Source organism: Marmota flaviventris, chromosome 8 (assembly GCF_047511675.1).
Source record: "Marmota flaviventris isolate mMarFla1 chromosome 8, mMarFla1.hap1, whole genome shotgun sequence".
NCBI lineage: Eukaryota > Metazoa > Chordata > Mammalia > Rodentia > Sciuridae > Marmota > Marmota flaviventris.
In genome coordinates this window covers 41,984,055-42,004,602 of record NC_092505.1, presented here as the reverse complement: position 1 = coordinate 42,004,602, position 20,548 = coordinate 41,984,055, and the positions used below count along the sequence as shown (strand labels likewise).

Here is a 20,548-nt window from a genome sequence, read left to right as displayed (position 1 = left end):
GATAAGCGGATGCTGATCCATAGTGGAGCGGGCCAGGTGGAGGGGATAGGAAGAATGAAGAAACTTTGGTTTGCGTAGAGGGAAGTGAGGGGAAGGGTGGGGTTGTGGGGATGGGAAGGTCGGTAGAAAGAGACAGACATTATTACCCTATACACATGGTTGACTGCACTTCTGGAGTGACTCTACACCATGGACAGCCAGAGGAATGAGAAGTTGTGCTCCATTTGTGTACTATATGTCAAAATGCATCCTACTGTAAAACTAATTAATTAATTAAAAATAATTACATTCTCAATCAACATCATCCTTTTAGGTTTCCACTCTGCTATAGTTTGGCTCTTAACTGTCTCTCAAAGGCCCATGTATTAAAGGCTTGGTCCCCAATTTGGGCACTCCTGGGAGATGATAGAACCTTGAAAAGATGAAGCTTCTTGGGAAGAAGTTAGGTCCTTGGGGTGTGTCCTTCAGAGAGATATGGGGACCCTGGCCCTTTTCTCTTTCTTTTGCTTCCCTGTCATGAAGTAAATGGTCTTCCTCATCCACATGCTCCTGCCATGATGTACCATGTTGCTACAGGCCCAAAGCAATGGGTCATATTGGTTATGGACCTAATGCTCCAAAATTGTGAGCCAAAATAAACCTTTTCTCTGTATAAATTGATTATCTCAGGTATGTGTTCCAGTAACATAAAGCTGACTAACACATACTGTATGCAAGAAGATAACCACTAAAGACAAATGCCCAGAGGGACACAGGATAAATAAACTGTTGTAAAGGAGAGGCCCCTGACACCTATGAATCAGAGCAATACTAGAATAATTCTTCAAACGTTTCAGCCAGCTAATCCCACCTTCCATCACATTCCTGTTCTTTTTTTGTTGCTGCCTAAGATGTAAGCTCCTCTGGTTTACAGTCTCATCCCTATACTTCTCTGTGCATCCTCTTCCCTGACCCCACCTCCCTAGCTCCTCTCCCCCCAAAATTTTGCCATTGTATTCTCTTGCTCCATCTTCAAAATCTTGGCTAAATGTTGCCTTAACCTCCTTGAATATATAATCACATTTGGATTTTCTCTCTTTTTTCTACCCTGGTCACCATCAGCACACTCAATTAATCACCAAAATCTTGTGGTTATTTTCTTGAAGGGAAAAGATAATGAAATGAGCAAAAATACTATTATGTTGTCTATGTGGGGCACCATGTCTGGTTAATATCCACAGGGCAATAATCTGTTTAGTTCATCCTTGATTCTAAGATATTTACAACTCTAAAGATTATAGTAAATAGATTGAAATGCAGCTGATCTTTGCAATATAAATGCAAATGAACTGTGTAGGGTGAAATGTAAATGATTATTGCCCTGTGGATATTAACCAGTTTTACCCCTAATTGTACACTCTTTTTCAACGTTTTGGCATTCCTGATTGGATTGCCTATATATGTGTGGGTTTGAATTTTTCTTATAACATCTTACTATTTCCCTTATTAATATATGAGTTAAGTAATCTCTTTGACACTGCTATTGTTTGAGTGTCATATATTGGAAGTTTTGGCTCCAGTGTGGCAGCACTGAGGTGACAGAATCTTTAAGAGCTGGGACCTAGTGGAAGGTAATTAGATCATGAGGGTACCATTCTTAGAAGGAATTAATGCTGGTCTTGTAGGACTGGATTAGTTCCCGAGAGAATGGGTTGTTATAAAAGAACAAGCTTGACCTCTTCATGATCTCTTGCTTCCTTCCTTGCCATGTGATTGCTCTTGCATGTACTCCTATCATTGTGATGCCATCTACCATGAAGTCCTCATCAGAACTGAGTGCGATACTCTTTAATTTCTAGTACTGGGAGTTAAATAAATCTTTTTTCTTTATCAAGTACCTACCCTCAACTGTTTTGTTATTGCAACACAAAACAGGCTAATACAGACACGTTCATTTTAAATGGGCATGAATCCTTATTTTGCTCTTTAAAAAATTATCCTTTAAAATTCTAAATGTCTCTTGAATTTATGTACCTTTTTACATCCTAATAACTCTTTTCAGCACAAATCATTATATTATCAGTCTCCTAACTGCATCCTTGTCTCTAGTCTCTCTATCCTATTTCATTTTCTCCTTAGTTAGAGTGCTTTTTCTAGTGTGTAATTCTGAACACACCATCCAACTTTGTAAAATCTCCTGCTCCTAGGATAAAGTGCAACCCTCTAGGCATATTTGGCTTCTCTTGACTCATGCTTGATATTGCCCTGCAATTCACCAGTCAGACTCATTTCAGTTCCCCAAATTCACTGCTTTCTCTGTTCCCTCCGGAATTGATCACTTGCGGTCCACTTTGCAAGCAAAAAAACCCTATGATTCTCAGCACTTAATTCTTGCTTATTCTTTATGGTTCATCTATATTACCACTGGATCTCTCATGCCTGTGTTAGATTCTTTCCTTATGTCCTCCTCAATCAGCCTGTACTTGCACCACTTTACCCTCCTTCCAAAGAACACATATTACACTATATTATAATTGCTCTTTAATGATCTCCCCTCCTAGTCTATAAGCTCTGTGAGGGCAGGTCTTCAGCAGCTGTATAATTTAGGGTAAGTCCTTGAACTCCTTAAGGTATAATCCAATAAATAATAAATTTAATACTTTATGTTTTATGTCCAAACCTGCCATTTCTGAGCACTGTATCCCCCGTTCATGACACAGCATTCAGCACTCATTCAAAAACATATTCAGAAAGCTGAGTTCTCCACAGGGTTCCAGGATAACAGAAATTCTCCCATAAAAATTCTTCTCAGCTGGGTGTGATGGTGCATGCTTACAGTCCCACTACCCAGGAGGCTGAAGTGGGAGGAGTTTGGGGCAGGCCTGGGCAAGAGAGCAAGACCCCATCTCAAAAAAAAAAAAAAATTCTTAAGAACCATGACTCATATCATGCACCCCAATTTTTCCCCTTCAAAAAATAAAAAAGTACAAATTATACTCAAATAGAATGTGCTTCAGCTTGTTTGGGTTTTTATTTTATAGAGTTACAGTAAAATATAGAACCCCTCTGCTTTTTAATTGTAAACAGTTCCATAAAATGGCCATTCCTGGGAGAGATGAAAGAGGGTTTTGTTTTACTTTATAACAGGGGAAAGAGAAGAGAAGCAGAAAAAAGCATGAGAAAGGGAAAGGAAGGCTAGAATTAAGTGAAATAGCCACAGTACATGTGATGAGGGTCTGTTGCTTATCCTTTAAAAAATATATATTCTACTGAATTCCTCTTAAATTGACCCAAGCAATATTATGAGTTTTAGGATAATTGTTGAAATAGTAACTTAGAAATAAGGTACAGAAGCAGAACATTATACATTTATGTAGTTTAAATGCTATAGTATTTTACATTCATTAAACAAATAACTGATATTTCTTTAGGTTTTGAAGAACTCAAAAACCTAATATCAAAACAAACAAACAAACAAATCTACAAATAACCCAATCAATAAATGTGCAAAGTAACTAAACAGACATTTCTCAAAAGAAGAAACAAAAATGGCCAAAAATATATAATTTATTCTTAACAAACAAAATCCATCTTTATTATTTGAACTTAAGAAGGAAATTCTAGCACAATGTACAATGTGGGTGAAGTTTGAGTACATTATGCTTAGTGAAATAAGCCAGTCACAAAAGGAAAAATAGTGTATGATTTCCCTTATATAAAGTACTTAGAGTAGTCATACTCATAAAGACAGAGAGTAGAATGGTGATTGCCGGGGTCTCTGGGGTGACAGAAATGAGGAGTTAGTGTTTAATTGCTATGAAAATATTCTGACAATGGATGCTGGTGATGGTTACCCAATGACATGAATATACTTAACACCAATGAGCTGCACATTTAACAATAAGGTTGTAACTGTTATATATATTTAATCATAATTTTAAAAAAGGAAAGTGTGACAAATCTTGTCTTTTGCCTCGAAATTATAGTAACTGGCAGCTACTAACAGAAACCCTGGACAGATTAGGTGCTATTGATTCAGGGGGAAGACAGGAAAGGATTCTAAATGTAAAGTGATTTAGAAGAAACTCATCAGATAAAGTTAAAGGTTGAAAGCATAAGAAAAAAAAAAGCTGCTATGTTTAGTAACAATGAAATGTTTTCTTAAGATTGTGTTTAAGACCCTTGTACTTGTGTAGTCTTTTAGAGAAATGTTTTCTCTGGGAAGTTTTACTCATAGCCCAAGGAGGGAAGCATTTCAGTGACATGGAGAGATGGGACCTTGGAGCCAGACTGTCTGAAACTGAATGTTGGCTCCACCTTGATGAATTTACCTTCATTATGTTGTTTTCCACTAGAAACTAGGAGCAACGGTAACAGCACCTTGCTCGCCGAGTTGGCATAAGGTTTAAATATGTAAAGCACCGTGAACAGCACATGGCATACAGTGAATACAGTGCAGATTTAGCTGCTGTCCTTGCTCTTTACACTCTGGGGATTCCTGTGTAATGCTGTGAACTTTTAGGGGGGTTGTGTGCTCAGACTGATTTAATAATAATATGACATTCTTTTCCTTTTTCATTCACATTCTCTCACATGTAGCAGTGAAATTTCCCAGTGGCCACTATGTGCCATTTGATATTACCACAGGTAAAAAGCAGAAGCAAAGATGAGAATCCAGCTATCATCTGTTATGTCAGCCATTAAAGAAATTTGCAAAATTCTCTTTTCACACTGCCACTCTCCTTGCAAACAAAAAAATTTTTTTAATTTAATTTTTTTTATTAGCTACACATGACATTACAATGACCTTGGCAATTCATACATTTAAATCATTGGGGTATAATTTCTCATTTTTCTAATTGTACAGATTGCAGAATCACACTGGTCATAGAGTCAACTATATACATACAGCAATCATAATGTCTATTCTATTCTGCTGCCCTTCCTATCTCCCCTACTCCTCCCCTCCCCTCTCGTCATTTCTCTCTATCCAATCTAATGTGACACACATAAAAAATTTTTTTGAAAGTCTGGAAAATATAGTTCTTTTTCATTAAAGGCAATATTCTTTATGTTACTATGTAATGAGCTTATTATTTTTAAAATTAATTAATATTTTAAAATTCCTCAGTTTTAATCTCTTTTTTCCACATTTTTTATTGGTGCATTATAGTTGTACATAATCATGGGATTTATGCACACCATATAACAATATCATTTGGCCAATATCATTCCTCAGTATTTCCCCTTTCCCTTCCCTCCTCCTTCCCCCAGTCTCTTCAGTTTTAATTTCTAACCCAGTAAATGTAGAACATACAACCCATATAAACAAGAATTGTTTTATTTAATAATTTTTAAAAAATAATTGTTTTTTTTTCTTTTCTTTCCTCTATTTTTAAATTTCTTACAGACTTTTTACATGGTAAACAATCAACAAAGGGATGGAAGTTAACACATATTAGCAATTGCCATAAATTCAGGGCTTAGTATAGACTGTGCATTGTGCTTAATCTTTACATATCGTTATCTTATTTTTTTTTTTTAGAGAGAGAGAGAGAGAGAGAAGAGAGAATTTTAATATTTATTTTTCAGTTTTTGGCGGACACAACATCATTGTTTGTATGTGGCACTGAGGATCGAACCCGGGCCGCACGCATGCCAGGCAAGCGCGCTACTGCTTGAGCCACATCCCCAGCCCACATATCGTTATCTTATTAACTTGGTTCTATAATGATCTCTATTATATATTATATAGAAGAAACTTAAAGACCATTAAGTAATTTACCCAAAGCATATAGCTACTAAATAGAAACAATAGGATTCCACTCTCAGACATCTGATTTTACCTGCCAAACTGTTAACCATGTTGACAGAGTTGGAAAATGTAGAAACATTCAGAAAGCTATGATTAAGCAAAGTTAATTACTTACAAAGCATGGTTCCAGTAGTACCTATTAAGTACCTACTTTACTTTGCCAGAAGGTGTTACTCTTGGATATTCCCGTTGTCTCTTTGAGCAACTCTTATCTGGTTTAATAAAGAGAGTATATTCTCTAATACTCATATTAAACAGGTCTTTCCTAAGAAGGACTACTCCCTAACCAGAACACCTTACCTCTGCCGCTCAGGAAATGAAAAAGAAGTGCCTCTCAGTATCTCTGAAAGAACTAGAATATGCAAAATTTTAAAGTGTAACATTATTTAGAATCAATATAACAATAATATAAAAAATCGAGAAAGAAAAATAATCACATCACTCTAAATTTTTTTGGTATATTTCCTTCAATTTTTCTATTTGAAAAAAATTAACACATAACTATAATGGTACTGTACTTGGAAATTTGTCTCCTTCCTAAATGAACTGTATTTAACACATATACTTTCTCTATAAGGCACAAGCTGATTTGAATGTGGTTTGTCCCAATCAAAACTCATGCTGAAATTTAGTTGTCAATGTATTTGAATTGGGAGGTAGGACTGTTAAGAGGGATAAATGTCTTTCTCCCAAGACATAAATAGATTAGTTTTCTCAAGAGTGGATTGTTTAAAGCATCTGGCCCCCTTTGTTCCCTCTTCTGCAAGCACCTGTTTGCCCTTCCACTTTTCTGCCATGCATGTGGACTTCACCAGAAACTGAGCAGATGTCAACACTATTCTCCCAGACTCTCAGAACTGTGAGCCAAAAGAAGCCTCTTTCTTTATAAATCTCCCAGTCTCGGGTATTCTGTTATAGCAACAGAAAAGGTCTAAGACAACATACCACAGCCTTCTGTACTTAGGAACACTGGACAGCACTTTAGCACTATGCTTGGGGGCCATTTTAACAGCAAAATCACCAACATCAAGAACAAAAATTGCAAAAATCAGGGCACTAAATAGAGCGCAAGAAAGACATTTGTTTACAATAGGAGAGCCAAAACAAGAAGGCAATGCCTCACCTTAATTGACCTAGGCTGGGAGTATGTCAGGTGCCTCAATTTTTTGCTATTCTGTGCTTCTCTGCAAAAGGGCATAAAACCAGGAGCCTTTGGAGTTAAAAAAATAAATTTTAGCTATTAAGTAAATGTGTAAATATGGTTTCTGTGAGTTAGAAGGATTGACTATATATTTCCTATGGGGAACAATTAAGCCATTTCTTTTTCCTTCTATTAAAATAATGCTACGATCAATATGTTGATGCATAAAACTTCTTCTTTTAGGAGTATTTCCTCAGGAACTACAGGCAGGGTTTTAATTTTGCTAGAGCATACTGATTGCAGTTGTTCTTAGTGTAGTTCAAGACAGTTTTTCCAAGTCCTTATGGGTTAATCAGCTTTCCATAACTAAAATAAATACTTGAAATAATCAACTTATTTTTTAAAAGGTTTATTTTTGGCTTGGTTTTGGAGGTTTCAAGTCCATGATCAGTTGGCTCTGTTGCCTAGGCCCCACCTCTTATAGGTTCCACCACTTCCTAATAGCAGCAAACTGGGAACCAATCCTTAACACACAGGCCTTCAGGGGACATTCCAGATCCAAACTATAAAATATCTTGCTACTCACACAATGTGGTCCTAGAACCAGAGCATCAGCGTTAGCAATTACCTGGGAGTTACTTGACAAAATCACCCCAGACCAAGTGACCAGAATCAGGTTTTTAACAAAATCCCCAAGCAATTTTAATACACATTTAAAGTCAGAGAAGCTCTGCTATAATCAAGGATTCTCCAATTTAGGAATGCATCATCTTCAACTAGCCAGACTGTGAAAACGCAGATGGCCAGACCTCATTGCCAGCATTTCTGATTGAGGAAATCTGGAGGAGGCATTTCTAACAAAATTCCCAGGTGATGCTAATGCTCTGCCACACTGCGCACTGCTTTGGTTGATTCACTGGTAGATTATCTTGTAGAATTAATGTTTATAAACTGCCAATTCACCTTTTGTGGTGGTGAGGTGAAATAACTGATTTATTGCTTATCAAAACAAATCCTTCTCACTGGATAGAGCCAGGCTTTGTGGAGGTGGGTCAAGTCAACCAGGATGGTTGGCCCTAGTCACGGTTGGCAGGTAGGAGTAGGCCAATATGGATGAGTCTAACTGAGAAACAACAACAAAAAAATTTTAATGTGTTTTTCTATTTGTTATTTAAGCATACTCTATAAAAGAATCTATCACTAAAGTCACTAAAAAAATCATATTGAATATTATATTTTATAAATTGCATGCAAAAATAAGAGAATCTGAAGAATTTGCTTGGTAAAGTTTCAAAATTTTCTTACTTTTTCAATTTCTTATAATAAAAAATAATATATAGCAATGAAAGTATAGGTCCAAAATAAGGCCCAGAGTTTACTTTCCTGGTCTCCGGCAAATTTTTGGCTGCCTCCACTCAGGAATTAACTGGCTATTTCTTAGAAGATAGAAATTGCAAGACTATAGTTTCTTCACACGGAAACCTCAAGTCCATCACACAATTGGTCACAAGTCAAACCTATGAAGAAACTTCTGGGTACAGGGTGTACACATATCAGGTAAATCACAATTACCATTTCAAATTGCTTGTGAGCTTGGTGAGGCATTAAAGCAGTATGGGTACTCCCTTGGAGTGACTTCCTTTTTCTTCCCCTGTGATCCCCTTTGCTTTGCCCTAATAACGAGATTCTCCTATCACTCCTCTTTATTTTTTAGACCAATCCAAGGATTCTTTTTCCTCCCCACTGAAACATTTTTATTTGTATGAATGTAATACAACCCTAGAAAAAGAATTCTAAGATTTTCCTTCACGTGTGTTTTCATCCTGCTTCACCCTGGTCCGTGATGCCAGCTGAGGCAGTCAGTAGAATGGAGCCAAACTGACAGGATGGGAGCAGACTGTTCTGCCACTTTTGTAGATCTTTCAGTAACAACAAATCTCAACTGATCATGCCACAACTTGTTTAACCTGCCTATAAGGTTCACAACAAATTTCCCAGCTCTGTGATCATCAGTGATTTCAAATTTGCCATTGTAACCATGCTTCATCATTATAGGAAGAAACCAGATGATGACTTTGGAGCAAGGCCTAACAAGCACTTGGTATTTGCCTCTTTTTTCATCTTTGTTAATACCGTTGAGGGTGTCAACACCGGCATTCGTTAGTACCATTATGGCAGCAGGGAAACATGGAGAAAAGGGTTGGTCCAAGGCTTTTAGAACTTCAGTGACTGCTTTCAAAACCATTTCATGGCCTTTTAAAAATTTTATTTATTTTTTTATTGGTACCAGGGATTGAATCAGGATGCTTAACCACTGAGCCACATTCCCGACATTTTATATATATATATTTGAGACAGGGTCTCCCTGAGTTGCTTAGAGCCTCGATGAGTCGCTAAAGCTGGCTCTGAACTTGCAATCCTCCTGCCTCAGCCTCTTAAATCTCTGGGATTATGTGTGTGCTACCATGAACTGCTTCATAGCTTTTTAAACAGTTGGCAGAGAGAAGGCAAAGGCTATTTAGAAAACAATTTGTGGCAAAAGAAGTTGGATTCTTACTTTGTATACAACCAGAGAAATAAAAAATTGTGCTCATATGTGTATATGAATTGAAGTGCATTCTGCTGTCATGTATAACAAATTAGAACAAATAAATGAATTAAATTTAAAAGATTGTACTCTAACAAAAGCCAGTAACAAAAGTGTAAGATTCAGTTAAAAGAAATATTTATCAATGTAGATACTCCCTTCATTTGAAAAACCAGCCTCTATCTCAGAGCAAAGCCTGTCCAAGGAAGGGACATGACCTTAGTCCTTGGAAAGACCCACAGAGCACTCCTAAGCACATTCCCACCCTGCTGAGTTGCTTATCTACAAATAACAGGAGAGATCTGCTGCGCCAGGTGTCCCTGACTCAGTCAGGCTAGGTGGGGATCCATAGCAGCCCCCTAGCAGCCACCAATCAGCATGAGACAGGGAAATACCTGGGATGCTAGATGACCCTCCCAGTGGTTTATGGTGGTTGATAACAAGTTGGGAAACCATGTAGTTCAGCACGTACACCCCTCTTGGCTCAAACCAATCAGTTCAAACGAATACCCTTTTGTACTGACCAATCACCCCTACCCAACTTGTTACCGCCAGTGAATGTGCTAATCATGTTTTAGAGTTGTTGTTTGATTTTCCCTCGGTGTGTGATGATTTGCTAAAAGAGGCTATGATGTATGTGAAGTCCCTGCCCTCTCCAAAAAATGTATAAAAATGCTGCAAACCCTGGGCTGGGGCCTCTCAGCGTCACCAGTTGCTGTGTGTGCGCGCAGAGGACCGAGGACCGAGCTAGCTCGAAATAAACACCTCTTTGCTGCTTACATCGATCTTGGGTCTCTGGTGGTCTTTGGGGGTCCCGAATTCGAGCATAACACATTCATTCATTTATTCATTCATTCAGACCCAAGCTGGCTTCAAGCTCTTTTGAGCTCAAGCAACCCTTCTGTTCCTCAGTTTCCTGGAGTAGCTGGTACTTTAGGCACCAACACACTGGGAGTAATGTAGATAGCCTGATCAAAGAAGAATAGATGATGGTGCATGGTAAGTTCTGTTTCAATGTGTCATGGAGAAATCATTGCAGAAAATAAAAAGGATTATGTGATTGTTTTTCTTTCTTCAAGAAACCTAATCTGGTCTCTAGGTCCCTGAGAATACTTTAAGATTAGATTAGAGCATAGCTTCAAAAATTAATGCTAGCAGTATAAAGCAAATGTTCAGTTATTTTTTTTTATAGACAAACAGATGGAAGGGATTCTGCTCAAAGATAGCCAGAAAGGGGGTGTGGGGCTAGCAAAGTGGTAAAATTTGTTTTCAAATTGGCTCTTGAGCCCTAACAGCTGTACTGTCAGGTGGATATTTCCCAGGAGTTTCTATGCTAACAAAGATTAAAGTGAGTCCATAATTTAAGTCTAAAAGAAGTGACAGGAAATATCCAAAGGTACATTGCATCTGTTTCTCCTTAGTGTGCATATGTATTTAAATTTGTTATGTGAGAGAAAATAATTGGTAATTAGTAAAATGCTTAATCTCACTTTCACCAAGAGATTATTTTCTCAGGAAAATGCAATCCTGTCTTTGTGTTTTGGTGAGCTTTATCTCACTAGTCTCAATTATCCATGGTTATCCACGCCTGCAGATAGCCTAATGTGTCCCATTAAAGGCAGGCGGGCCAGCTACTAAAAATGCAGGCACAGTGCCTCAGGGTAATAAGAAGCCTCAGTGGGCTTATTTTGCAAATTGAGCCCTCTTTAGTAATAGTAACTGTGACAGCCCCTTTTAGGACTCTAAAATAGAGTCTTTTTTCAGTCTGGGTCCCAGATCCACTCCCTTTAGTTTAAGGTGAAAACTGCTGTCCTGGCTGCCACCTGCCTCATCCACTCAGCACCGTGTCCCTGGGCTCTGTTTTTTTTTGTCCTATCACCTTTCTTTAGTCCTTCATCTTTGGCTCCTTCCTCAGTCCTTCACCCTCAATCAACTCATTCTTTCACTTCTCTGACCTTTTTCGAATCCGGAATTTCACTAAAATGTTCTCTTAGAACTGCTCAGTTCTATCATTACCCCTAGCCCAGGAAATCATGATACAAATTAGCACATTGGAGACAATCACCATCTGTCAGCAGAAAGTCCTACATTGTCTTTCCTTAAAAATTTTAAACAATTAAAATTGCAGTTACTGAACATTCTCTTTGGGTTTCCCTGCAATACACTATTGCTTTTTTCAAGATTTTTTTTTTTACCACACTGCCACACAGATAAAGTATTGTTACTAAATGGAACCATTATATAAAATTATTACAGCAGTTAAGACTAGGCATCGGATCTCTCTGGTTGACAATTATACAAAAGAAAAAAGATGTAAGAAAAATTCTGGACTAATGAACATAAAAATGAAAAGGGGGTTTTCTATTTTGTTATTTTTAAATTTAATTTTTAAATGCAATTTAATTTTTTTCTTTGACAAATCTCCAGATCCAAACACTTATCCATCAACAACTTGTTATTTGGGGAATTATGAAAATAGTTTCCAAAAGCCAGCAACTGTTATACAAAATAATAGAATCTTGTTTTTATAAAGACTCATTATACTGTTTATGGATTTAGGTGGTCTTCATTTTCTGATTTAATACAGTCTTCATCCTTTATCAAGCTTGAGCCTGAGTTAAAAGACAATAGAAAAAAATGAGGGATGGACAGAAACAGCCAATATGATGAATTGCACTTAAGAACACTAATAAAGGTCACAAGGAAGGCTACAACACACAACCAAACTGAGATTATTGGATTATCTTCTGGCACATCCCTAATAGCCCAGACCACCCAAATCACCAGTCGAACAAAGGCTCTCTTTTGACTATAGAGAACAATGACTAAGATAAATGGCATTTATAATGGGCATACCCAAAGATGGAAAGGTCATATCTATTCAGGACCCTTTCTTGCTCATAAAGAACTCCCTGGGCAAATGTGAAAGTTATTTAACCTTTCTGTCTTGCCCAGATATCTCCATCTGAAACCCTCTGACACTCTTCTCCTCCTTAGCTGTAGCAACATTCCATGGAGGTTAAACTTCTATAAAAGTACTGTGAAAGAACTGGAATAAAAGTAGATTTACATCAGACTGCCTTAGAAATTGTCACTTGCCTATTTGATGTTGGCAAGCAACAAACAGAATCCTACATTTTCAGAGTTTAAAAAAAACATTTGGGATCATTAGGAACAATTTCTTCATCTCATATGTTAAAAACAAAGCTGAGGAGAAACATAACAACCGAGAGGGCAACTGCCTTGCCAAGGATGACCTGAGAGGCTTAGGAGGCCTTCCCTGCTTAGTTCAACTCTTTTTCCATTGCATCGTTGTGCCTTTTAACAGGTTAAACAAATGTTGATTTTTATCTATTTTAATACAATTAATTATCTAGATAAAGAAGAAGGCAGGTAAGTGGTAAAATAATAAGGCTTTATTAACTATAAACCAAGGGTTCAACTCACCCTTTGTTTAAGGTGGTGTTTATGATTCTCCTGGCAAAGTGTAAAAAGCAAAACAAATTTAAGTGTCTCCAGCATTGCCTACACTGGTGGTTCTCTGTGCAATTCATCTGAGAACAGAACATACCCCCTTGTTAACTATGGCTACCATGTGGTGATTGTCAGTGTTGACATGATGGAAGGATACACCACATCCATACACATATTTAGGATCTATCCCAATGGAGTGGCAAGCAAAATTTGAAAGAGCTCTCTAAGTAGTGCCCCTGCCCTGGCCTCCACCTAGTAGAACAATCATTAGTTTCCCAGCTCCCTGAAAAGGCACTTATACAATAAACAAATGTTTATGGAGTATATTCTGTGCCAGGCACTGGGTAGAAATGAATACTAAGTTAATACTAAATATTCACTTTTGAGTTTTAGGACTTAGAAGAAACTCTTTATACTTTATACTTCCAAGATGCCTGATTTGGTCAATCACTGACAGCTCTGTTTGATAGTTCATTCATCTCTTTGAGGAAGCCATATCTGCAAATAAACAACACAATGAAGAAGTCCCTTTTCACTTTACCCTACCTCCAGCATCTCTAACCCCCTCCTATCTTTATTTTTCTCTTATTGCTAAACATAATTTATTTATTTACTGCTCCTGTCCCTCCACTGGAATAAAATAAGCCCCAAAGAATAAGAATTTTTGTCCATCTTCTTCACTGCTGTGTACCTAGAACACATAATAAATACTCGAATGTGTTGCTTAAATGAATGAAAAAATGAATACCACCTCCTCTACAGTTGCCAGTTCTATTTGGTTCATTGTCTATCCCCTCATGGTTTCCCTGTCATCCTTTTCAAACATTCTTTCATTGCCATTATGTTACCCTTAGACCCTCAAGCCAGTTGGGGCTCACCGCAATTATCTGTGACATGATAATCCTCTTTACTTCTATCATCTTATCTCCCCCATGGATGCACCTGCTGTACCAACCCTCAACCTTTTGTGACCACCATCCTCCAACTTATCTTTGTCCAGCCCATAGCAGTGCTAGAGAAGTTATTAAATTTACTCAATACTCAAACTCCGTGGTATACAGAAGAAATAGAATAGGATTAAGAATTAGAGCTGTGTTTGAAAATGGAGTATAACATCCACGACCTGGTATCTCTGGTTGAGTCAGCAGCCTTTCTAAGTCTTTTTCCTCAATGGGAAAATAAAATGGGGATAAAAGCACCTAGTTCATATCATGAGGATTATATTTTAAATAAAATTATATATGTAAAAACTCCTAGCAGTTTTAAAGGCATGTAGAAAGTGCTTAATAAATATTAGCTCCCCATCTTCCTTTAATTTGACATATTTCACAAAACCTCTAATGATACCTCCACTCCCCGATTAACAAGAAATTCTATGCTTTCTGGTATGAATCTTCTTAATTTTCCTTTCTTCCCTCCTTTCAGGTCAGAACTCCATGTTTTTGCTCATTCTCTCTCCTGATTCAGAAAGTGTCTCTCTTCTTTTCTAAGACTAACCCTGTATTCATGCCAATAGTTTTCAGCCCTGGATACACATTAGAATCATCAGAGGAGCTTTTAAGAAATACAGATGACTGGGCCCCACCACAGACCAATTAAATATGAATCTCTAGAGGGGTAATTATGGCATCATCAATTTCTTTTAATTTTCTGATAAGATGCCAAGATATTTCAACAAGGGGAATAACAGTCTTTTAAATAAATATTACTGGAACAACTGGATAGCCACATTAAAAGAATGAAGTTAAACCTCTTTCTTATACCATATGAAAAATTAACTCAAAATGGATTATAGACCTAAATGTAGAGTTAAAAATATAAATGCTTAGAAGAAAACATAAAAGAAAATCTTAATGAACTTGAGTTAGGCAACACTGCTTTTGATATGACACCAAAAGCACAAATAACAAAAGAAAAAATAATAAACTAAATTTTAAATGCTATCATCAAGAAAGTGAAAAAGACACCTCAGAGAGTGAGAAAATATCTGCAAATCATATATTTGATAAAGAGCTTGTATCCAGCATATGGAAAGGACTCTTAATAATAAAAACATAAATTATTTAATTTTTAACATAGGCAAAGGGTTTGAATAGACATTTCTAAAAAAAAAAAATACACAGATAGGCAATAAGCACATTAAAAAGATGCTTGAGCTGAGCTTGGTGCATGCCTGTAATCCCAGCAGCTCGGGAGGCTGAGGCAGGAGGATGGAGAGTTAAAAGCTAGCCTCAGCCACTTCGAGGTACTAAGCAACTCAGTGACACCCTGTCTCTAAATAAAATACAAAATAGGGCTGGGGATTGAGCTCAGTGGTAAAGCGCTCCTAAATTCAATATCCAGTACAAAAAAAAAAAAATGCTCAGCATCATTAATTATTGGGGAAATATAAACCAAAACCACAAGGAAATAACACTTCAAATTCATTAAAATGGCTCTATTTAAAAAGATAGACATTAACAGATGCTCACAAGGATGTGGAGAAATTGGAAGCCTAATACATTGCTGATGGAAATGTAAAATGCTGCAGCCACTTGGAAACCAGTATCTCCTCAAAATGTTAAGCCTATAGTTATTATATGACCCAGAAATTCCACTCCCAAAATGAAAACATGCTCATACAAAACTTGTACATGAATGTATTACTAATAGCAAAAAAGCACAGACAATCCAAATGTCCATCAACAGATGAAAGGTAAGTAAAATATTATTTGGCAATAAAAAGATATAAAGTACTGATCCATGCTATAACATGGATGAACTTTGAAAACACTACATTAAGAAGATAAAGAAGCTAAACACAAAAGACCACATATTATATGATTTCATTTATATGAATGTCCAGAATAGGCAAATCTATTTATAGAAAAAGTAGCTCCATGGTTGTCTAGGGCTGGGTGTTAGGAGAAATGAGGAGTGACTGCTAATGGGTATGTGGTTTCTTTTTGTGATGAGGAAAATGTTCTAGAGTTGATTGTGGAGATGTTTGCTCAACTCTGTGAATACTGAGAACTACTGAGTAGTGAAAATAAGAGCAAGGAAGGGAGGGAGGGAGGGAGAGGGAGGAAAAGTTCCACAGGTAATTCTAATGTTAAAGCCTATTTCTGATAACTAACCTTCTAGATTCCTTGGGAGTAAAGATTGTATCTTCTAAATCTTTGTCTCTTCCATATCTTTACAGAATAATAACCAGTACAGAATAGGAGTGTGTTATATTTGAATGACTTTTTGTTTGTTTTGGAGCAGCTGAGTATTCTTGGGGAATCTTCATTTTAATCAAAATTATAAGAGTCAGGTTGCCACTTGGCAGATTTGTTGTCTTGGCTATCTTGATTCATTTGAGCTCCCCAAGCAATTAATTCAGCTGTAGCACACAGAAAGAAGGCAGGTAGACAGAGCAAACCAAACTGACCGGTTCCACCATCAAAGTATGGTTGTTCTGTCATATACCAGTGTATGTGGCCTCTGGCCCTTAGGAACCATTCTTTTGACAGTTCCCCAGGACATGGTTCTGGTTTGACTGACTTTGTTTACTAAATAAATTAATTCCTTCTTCTGGAGTAGTTTCAATTTTTAAACAGAAAGCCATCTATTGACAGTCACTGATACACAGGATTTTATTGTTTGATATTAAACAATTAAGAGTTATTGTTTTTTTTCCCTACAAGTACACTATACATGAAAATAAATATAATCTGGAACACAGCCACTAGGAGTAGGGAGAAAGGGGATTCTACATCCACCCTGTGCCTTAAAGGGACAGTTTTACTTTAACAAATCCAAGTGCAGACTGTATTTCTTTCAAGGAAGTAAAACTCTCTTTTGGCAAGATGTGCATAGAAGAGTCTAGTGAACATTTCTTTCTTTCTTTTTTTGGGGGGGGGTGGTGCTGGGAATTGAACTCAGGGTCTTGTGCATGCTAGGCAAGCATTCTACCATGGAGTTTCATCACCAACCCCTGGTGAACATTTTTTAACATGAGTTTAGTTATATAGACACAATATTTTTTTTTCCAGTGCTAGGGACTAAACCCAGGGCCTCATGCACTACCACTGAGCTATACCTCCCGCCCAAAAACACAATATTTTTTAAATGTCAAGAATTTGATCTTTGATCTGGTAAACATCAATAATTAAAAATAAGCTTGAAATTGCTACTTTCAAAGTCTCTAAAGGTACACACAAAAAAAGGAAAACGCTGAAATAAGTGACGATGTTTACAAATATAGGGAGTTTTGTCTGAAACATTATCTTGTTTGTTCAACCCAGCAAATAAACCACAATAGTCTGAGTATAGGACAAAGATTTGATATGAAATTAGGGAGAGGTTTTCCCTTCCATAACTTGAGCAAGTTCAATACACTCAGAAAAACAAAATCAGGAAGTGAGATGCCAATCTGAGAAACAAAAGAAAGTGTTACATCCTTAGGTATGATAATTTTGAAATTAAATTAGTTTACAGTTAGAAGATTCATTAAGAACAATTCAAAAGATATCATTAGAGCTATAATTTAGAAGCACTGCTCATGAGAAAAGATTATAATATGAAAGTCTCAAACTATATTGATTGCACAAGGTAAACATAAGGCTAGATAATAAATAACTGGCATTTTGATGTCTCTCTCACTAGAAAGAAAAAACAAGGGCATGTTGCTGACTAGCATATAAAATACTCAAAGTGAGATAGTTGGAAAATGCTACAAGATTATTTGGGTTGAGGAGTTGCCCCAGGGGTAGAACATGTCACAATGTCACATCCCTCTTTTTTAGTATCATAACTTCCACCAGAATAAACAGAGGCTTGGAAAATAAATTCAATCACAGATACTTTTTGTTAAAACGACAAGCAAACGATAAAATCAGCTTCATACATGTCACACAACAGAACTTTTCCATATTTCCCAAACACAGTGTAATAAACTAAAGTTGGAAGTTCATCTTAGAAAAATATTCATCTTCATTTCTATGCAATATAATTTTGGAGCTTAGCAGGAAATCACTTCATTAGGGGTATTTTTAAAAATTAGAATTTAAGGGTAATTTCTCTTTTGCTTCTGGTGCAGGTTTTTAGGTCTTTGATGATATAAATAAAGTATATGGAGTGACATAAGAAGAGCTCCAAATACATATAAATATAACCCTATAACTCCCATCATGAAAGCTGCTGAAAAATGGTTAGCAAGAAGTATTCATCTTCCCCAAAGTGGGCTCTCAAGTTATTGATTGTTACACAATTATGAAACAAAGGCAAGGTGAAGGGTGAATAAGGATGGAAAGGACCGCGGCAGCGAAGGCAAGTGCTCCACAGGATAGAACCTGCTCTGCCTTGCTAGTCCCACTTTCCACAGCACCTTTCTAGTGTTCTCTGCTTTTCCTCTAATACCACCCACATCATCTCAAAGAGAAATGAATCTCCCTTTAAGGAAAGCCAAGCCAGCATCCAGAGGTAACGTGCAGATCCGTAAATGAAAAATGTCCACGTCTAGCAGGCAGACAAGCAAAGGAAAACCAGCTGTCAGTTTCAGCGGCTCCTAGCTGTAACCGGGTTTCAGGTTTCTCTCCGCCTCTGTCTCTCTCACCCTCTCTCCCTCAATAATATCAATTTTCTAATCACCCCAAATCACAAATACATTCTCCATCTGTCCTTGTGAGATAAATAGTGATGAAACAGAAAAATAGAGTGCAATACTCACAACAATGAAGAATTCCTACACATGCTGTTCCATTTTCTTGCTTTAAAAAGATGGAAGGTTATTAAAGAGACTTGCAGAATTAGAAAAATAAAGGGGAGGGGGATTCCACCCGCACAATCCTCCAGCCCACCGCAAAGGAGCCCAAAGGCTTGCTGACGTCACAGATTCATGAATGGATGTAAATTGGGCTGGTTTAGGATTCCGCACAGACTTTGCTGTGGTGTGTGCCATGAAAAAAAAAAAAAAAGGCGGGGGTGGGGGGAGGGGGAGGGTCCTGAGTATGCCCAGCCAATAGGCTTCAGGCAGTCATGGCCAGCCTTCTTTTAGAAGGAATCTGGTCACAGAATAAACAGAGCCTGCCAATCAGGCGTCTGCCACTGCCTTAAGACAGACTGGCAGCTTGAGAGGTGTGTGTGTGTGTGTGTGTGTGTGTGAGAGAGAGAGAGAGAGAGAGAGAGAGAGAGAGAGAGATGTGTGTGTGTGTGTGTGTGTGTGTGTGTGTGTGTGTGAGAGAGAGAGAGAGAGAGGAGCTGTGATAGTCATGAAAACATTATTATTGCTATTAAATGAGGGACTCAAAATAGAATTATGGTGTGATCAATACTACAAAAATGCATGCAGACGAATGTCACATCTTTTATTCATTAGAACTATTTTTTTAACCCTTTTCTTGCTGTTCAGCAATATGTCTGACATGATAAAAACAAATCAAAGTCAGGGAAATAGTTTCTAAAACCGATGAACAGTGGCAACATGACTTGTAACACCAAAACAGTGCATGAGATTAATAATCTAGTGACTAACAAATATAAATATATAAGACAATATTACATAAATCTAATTGCTTTGTATAATAGTAGCATGTTACTGACCTTTTTTTGGTATGTCAAAAGTGAGTGTGGAAGAGTAATTTATTGCTATGTTTAAATAAGGTACAGCATTCCTTCATTGTTTTACTCAACTTCTGACATTCAATTAAGATGGGGCTCCAAAAGGACTCTTAATAAATCCAAGCAAATTGTGGTTTTAGTAGGAAGTCTTATTATTATCATCAGAAAAAACAACTGTATTAAATTCTCCCAAAGGGCTCCTGCATTTCTTTTCATTTAAAAAAATTTTTAGAACTGGGCACTCAACCACTGAGCCACATCCCCTGCCCTTTATATATTTTGAGTCAGGGTCTCACTGAGTGGCGTGGGGCCTCACTAAGTTGCTGAGGCTGGCTTTGAACTTGTGATCCTCCTGCCTCAGCTTCCTGACCTACTGGCATGTACCATGGCATTTCTTTACTCTTTAAATTCTTAAAAAGTTATGCCAAAGTGGAGAGAAATATAATTTACTACCGTATTCCCCATCATTTTACTTCACAGTTACCAACACTTTACAAATACTGACCATGATTCTTTTGAACTTGGGAAATGTCCCCAAATCCTCGAAACTAGAACAATAATGGTCAATATAAGACCTTGATTATTAGGTGTCCAGTGACCAAGAACATTCTACACAGACATCTGCTTTCTCTCTCTCTGAGATAATTTGCACAGCCAAGAGATGGAACATAGTTGCCTGCTTTATGTAGTTCTGTAGGGTCCAAACCTGACCACTACTAAGTATTACACACTGCTTTTTACTCATTTGGAAAAAGACACTTTCCAGGATTATTTTATACACAACAAAGGTGTGTGTACTATATGTACTATATGCTCAAACACTAAAATATCACTGAAAACATAGCCAATAAATTTCTCCAAATGAGTTTATTGTGGAACATCGTTGCAGAAAAGATGTACCAAAAAAGTTTATCCATATAAAATAGGAGTACTCAAGGCCAATGTAGTATTGGTACATTAACTGTAGGTC

At 37.2% G+C, this 20,548-nt stretch overlaps 1 protein-coding gene across 1 annotated transcript in view; it reads right to left on the bottom strand.

The window, feature by feature from the left end:
* Map3k13 (mitogen-activated protein kinase kinase kinase 13) overlaps nt 1–18,760 on the bottom strand; it is a 96,595-nt gene extending 77,835 nt beyond the window's left edge. The window contains exon 1 of the mRNA XM_027951504.2: nt 18,689–18,760. The gene's annotated coding sequence lies outside the window, so the exon portion shown is untranslated. The remainder of the gene's footprint in view (nt 1–18,688) is intronic.
* Between the last annotated feature and the right edge of the window lie 1,788 nt (nt 18,761–20,548).